Here is a 6,000-nt window from a genome sequence, read left to right on the forward strand (position 1 = left end):
CTTCCCCATAACTTACGCTACACAAAAATCCAAGCAGCAGTTTGTTTATCTAGTAAATAGATAAACTGTTGTTGGAGCAATTTACATGGCTGTCATGAGACATAGGTTTTACTGCCATTTAATTTATACTAAATGAACACAAAGAAAAGTAAATGACTCAGTTATGCAACCAAGCTAAAACTTATTAATCAAAAGCAAATTATTTTTTTAAATTTCTACAAAGTAAAAATTGCTGCAAAAAGTAGTATGTGTTCATGGTTCTGTATTATTTGTTTAATTCAGGATCTTTAACTCAGTCATAATATGAAACTCGATATCCACACTATCAGCTCAAAAGAAAACTGGTTTATGAAACTGAAGATATCCAGTTAAATGAAAACCTGACAATTGTGATTCTGTTGTGATTTCAGATTTTTAGCCTTTAAAAATCAAGAACTGAAAATGTGGATCACTCAGGCTTGACCCTTGAGTGTCATGGTTTGGAACTCTAGAAAAAGATTTTCCAGGGGAACGAAATGGCCTAGCTCTCTCAGAGAGACAAGCCACACCTGAGGGAGGCAGTTCTGCCCTCTCCATGGTCCCAGCTCCTCCTTTTGCTTCCTGATTTATCCCTACCTTTGCACCACCCCAAAATGTCTTGAAATTACAGTACAAAGTCCTGATCCCACTGCCCAAGCCCATTGATAACAACACATATGCATTGGTCATCCACCATGTTGAAAGGACCATTTCCACTGGAAGTCAGGAGTTAAGGAACTCTTGGTCCATGACTTTGGAGGAATTTGTTAACTTATAAATAAAACACAGTGGGATTTATGGTTAGTCACAAAGGAATTCTGGGTGCAGCAGAGGTGGAGAGGAGCAGTGATAGGAAAGCTTCAACCAGCTCTCTTTTCATCCCACTGGGAGGGGCCCAAGCTGAAATCCGGGGAAGACTCTCAAGCAACAAGGCCAGCCATTGCTCCCTGATTGCAGAGGGACTGCTCCCCTCTGCCCTAGCCTGCCCATCCCCAGCTGCCAAAACTCCTCCTCCTCTGCCTTTCCCTCCTCCAGCTGCTTATGTCCTCTGTAGCAGAGTCCAGCAAGGACATCCACCTGAGGCTCTGATGGCTCAGTGGCTCAGCTGGATTTCTGTCCTTCCGTCTCTCTCTCCCCCCTATTTTTCCCCTCTTCCACCCTTTTCCTTTGGCCACACATGCCACATAAGTGGAGAGGCACAGGAGGGTGACAGAGTAGCAAGAGAAAGACTTCATGGGAAGGTGGGAGATGAAGAAAGAAACCTTGTTCCTGTGGTTTCTCAAGAAATATTCTCTCAGTTGCAGGGCCTGAAACCTCCTTTTATATCTATACCCACTAAAGCTTCCTAATGGTCCTAATGGTCCACCAGCCCCAGAAAAAGCATGGAACTGCTTCAGCATTTCAGCTCCACCTTCCTCCCTCAACACAGTGTTTCAGAACACATTCCATTCCCTTTGGCTTTTTATAGCTTTCTTAGAGGCAATAAACTGAATTGGATTTCTCCTACAGGAGAATCAATCAAATCTGCATTTTTAAGCACCCTGGAGCCTGCAGAACTGGACATGTAGAACAAAATATGTCTCACTTTCCTGGGAGGTCAATATCTCTTATTTCTGCAGGCTGGACGTATCTCTGAGACTAACAGGATTTATGCCCTGTCCTGCTGGGTGTGCAATATCATTCAGTCCAACACAGCCTGTACTTTATTTTTATTGAAGATCAGAATGGGATTCATATAAATAAACTATATTTATTTTAACCTTCTTGGAACAGGTGCTCATGAAAGAGTAGAGGTTTTCATAACATTTACTCAAAATATTTATTTAAACTTTGGAGGCCTTCAGCACATACAGTTTTACTGTTAGCATTTCACAGACATTATCTGTAGATCAACTATGTTAATTTTATCAGTTCACACCATATGTGGTATGATATTGGGACTTTTCCAGGCTGTTGCCCATTTTTATGTATTCTCCTCACTGGTAAAGTGAAGTCATTTTATTTGTGTGGTTGCCTCCACTAAAAGATCTGGTTCTTTTTAATTGTTTTGTCCATACAAGGAAATGTTGAAGGCTTTAACTCTAGACCAAACATGCAGGGAAGGAAAGAGGGTGCCAAAGTTGTGACCCACTTTTTTCCTTCACTCCATTTATATTGCTATCCCCTTAAATGCATGAGAAGAGCTATGCAGCTCTTTTGAATAAGCTCCATAAACCAGATTCAGAAGCCTGTGGAGTTAACTCTGGACTTGCATTAGTATAAAGGAATTTGGAACTGAGAGTTCATGTTGTATATAACATATGCCCTTCATATGAAGAAAAAAATCCAGCATGATCCCTGCCCAAAAAGGCTGCAAATGAGATTCCAGACCACTTCTTGAAATACATTTTCATGTGGCAATACTATTGCTATTTCTCTGCTGAATAGCAATTAACATCTTTTTTCCAACCTTATTCTGGCATTTATTTTTTTTTGTGCCAAAGTGCCTTGAACCCAGTTGATATGCATGAATCCTCTTAGACCAGAGGCAAATACATTCCAGCAACAGTGAACTGTTCCTGCAAGGATTAGAAATGGGCAAAACATTCCCACTGTGTTTGACTCTAGTGCAGCAGACCTTTGGGAAGAAGTGTTCCATCCAGCTAATAGTGGACCTCACAATAGCCCACTTTCTTCCCAGCAGGTTTCTGGCATGTTTTACATAGCCCTAGTCCTTCATAGAGCATCACAGGGGACCAATCTCTCCTTCCTCCTCAAAATACATCAATTTCTATGTTGCTCTGCCAGCAACAGAAAGTTTCCACAATATCTTGACAATCAGCTTGGAAAACTTAAAAGAAAAGTGGCAAAACACATTTCTTAATGTTTGAAAATGACAAGGAAACACTGAGGGTTTCCCAGCTGCAGTTCTAAAATCATTTTCATGGGGCAGTCCTGCTAGACTTTGGCTGAAGCTAATGGCCAAATCACAAAACTATGTCCAAAGAATTAGCAATTTCGTTGCCATAAATTCTTGAACATCTTGCATTGACACTGCATTTAATTTTAATTACATTTTCATTGAACAGTAGGAATATACTTCTGCCAATTTTGATTTGAAAATAAAAAGTGGGGAGAAATCTTCCAAATGTTTCAGACAGAGGTGTTAAATGTTGAAATGTGGTTTTGCAGCCTTACACAGTCACACAAATAACTGAGGAGAACATTTCTGACAACTTCAGGTATATTTTGGTATGACAGTTTGACAAAGAGATGAAGAATTTTCATATATTTGAAAAACTGAAAGTATGCCTGAAGAGAGAGCGAAACCTCCAATACATTTAGTACCTGTAAGATCTGGGAAAATCAGAAGATGAATAGAAGGACAAAAATAATCTCCCTAACAAGGAAAGACAGTTTAACATAGTGGTTTCTACTCTGGTGCAGCATCCATTTGATCAATGCACCCTGCTACTTGTTACGTTGAAGTGAAAGGGGATAACAAAGGAGCTGATTATACTGCAGTGAGGAGAGGGAGCTGAGAATGAAGACATGTAACATACAAAGCTATAGGAAACTAACCTTTATTTGTTCAGCTACACATAAAATCATTTTTGCTTGTAATATGATTTAGGTTATTACTTGCACAGATAGGTTTGATGATTCCTTTCTAATTTATTTGTTGAAGGGTGTTGAGGCGTTCATTCAGTACTAATAAGAATACTGCAATACAGCATTAACTGCCAAAATGCTTATCTGAAAAGGATTTCCAGTTGCTTTCTGGTCGAATATGTGTCAGCAAAGACAAAGATTTAGCTATTATTCAATAAAGCAGTGCTTGAAAGTCTTCCTGAAACGCAATATTGAAATGTGTTTGAATTTTCAATTATGCTGTTACTGCTCAAATAAACTATTTTGAATGCAAACAATTTTATGTCTTGCATTTAAAATTACCTACAATTAAGCAAAAGTCAAAGTGATTTCAGGTAGAGCAAGACTTGGTCTAGTTCACTGACAGATTTATATTCCTGGGTGTGAACACTGCAAGCAGTGAAATATCCTCCCTGAAGGAAGGAGTAGGAGGCTACAGTTCATAGGAGGTTAAATGCTGCTGAACTGGGGCACCTTTATTCTGCTGTGTTTAATTTGTATTAAATGGGAATTCTTGCTGTTCAACAGGCAGCCATTTGGTTCACATTACATGAATCACAGACACACCGAATATTCTGAGTTGGGAGGGACCCACAAGGATAAATTCCAACTCCTTAGTGAATGGTCCATATGGGGATTCAACCTCGACCTTGGTATTTTTAGCACTGGGCTCTGACCAACTGATCTGATCTCAAAGGATGGAAACATGATTTGACAAAGTCACATGAGATGAACAAGATATCAGAATAGCAGACTTTGTGAGAAATGGTACCTTAAAAGGGACTTGGTTCAGATCTGGAGACACAGGGGAGATAAGATTAACCCTTAAAATCTACAAGTTTGTTCCTGTGGTTAACAATGTACATTATGCTACTTTTTTCTTGGGCTTAGGGAAATACAACAGAAAGAATATCTGCACAAAGCTTTGAGGATGGGCATGAGCTCACACTTCCTACTGAACAAGAATCGTGTTGCTATTCTAAATGCATCCCTAAGCCATCACTAAAATACTGTTTGTCAGCTTTCTTAGCCATGGGATTTATGCCAGGTGAGAGGACAGGCAGAAAGAGCTCATGTTTATTTTCAAAATACTTTTTAAACAGTGGTAGCTACAGGTAGATATTGTCATAGTAAGAAACACCAACTATTGGTTTTGACATCTCTACATTTCCTTGCAAGGAGAAGAGGAGGGGATTGATCAGACACTGATCTCTTCCCTCTGGCAACCAGTGACAGAGCCCAAGGAAATGGCCTGAACTTGTGTCAGGGAAGGTTTAAGTTGGATATTAGAAAAAGGTTTTTCACCAGGTGGCTGTTTGGGCACTGGAAGGAGGCCCTCAGACATGAAGTCACAGCACCAAAACTGACAGAGTTTGAGAGTTTGGACAATACTCTCAGACATATGGTGTGATTCTTGTGGTTCTGGGCAGGGCCAGAGGACTTTGATGATCCTTGTGGGTCCCTTCCAACTTAGGATATTCTATGATGCAATGAATATAACTGGTATTTATGGTAATATTCCAGTCCGATCACAAAATGCACATCTTTTAGTGAAATGGTTGTGGCTAGCATTTAGCAAAAATGAAATACTCAGGTTGTAATTTTTGCAGTTGCATAGGCAAAAATTTTGAGAGTAACTGTGATGAAAGGGGTTTGACCATAAAGAAGAGAGATGCATACAGAATGCCAACATACAATATTAGCTTTGAGTGCAATTATGTGCTCCAACAGTTCTTAACATTAGTAGATATTGTATCCTAAAGAAGCAAGATCATTACATGGGGAAGAGCCCCTTTATAGCTAAAACTGCTTGCAGGAACAAACATGCTCAGTTTATCTCTACAGGCCACTGGCCTCAGCAGCCCCCCATGCTGTCTGGGGGCCAACCAAGTCACTGGGAGTGGAGGCAGACTGGGCACTTGGATGCTCTTTTCTTTTTTGTGGGTGTGCAGAACAGCCACAAGTGCCCTTTATCTTTTAGGTTGCTGTCACTGGTCTTTGAAGGAATACCCATCTTTTATTTCAGTGACATTGCTATTTCTTGGTTTTGTGAATAGCATCACTTTTTCTTCATCCTGTTAACAACATCATTCCTATGTGAGCCAGCTGTCTCCTGCAGCTCTTCCTCTCACATTGTGCTGAGGGTTGGACCATCTACCTTTAAAAGGTTCATTGCTCTTCAGCTGGATCATACAGATTGTGGCTCTTTAACACCATGCACAAACATTCTCCCTCCATTCTGCAGGCACAGTGCTCATACATTCTCATTACCTTACAGTGGTTCTAACAGGCCAAACAATTTACAGGGAGCCACAGTATTGCTTGGACAAGAGATAATTATTAAGTGGACAG

The sequence above is a fragment of the Molothrus ater genome, chromosome 1 (assembly GCF_012460135.2).
Source record: "Molothrus ater isolate BHLD 08-10-18 breed brown headed cowbird chromosome 1, BPBGC_Mater_1.1, whole genome shotgun sequence".
Taxonomy (NCBI): domain Eukaryota; kingdom Metazoa; phylum Chordata; class Aves; order Passeriformes; family Icteridae; genus Molothrus; species Molothrus ater.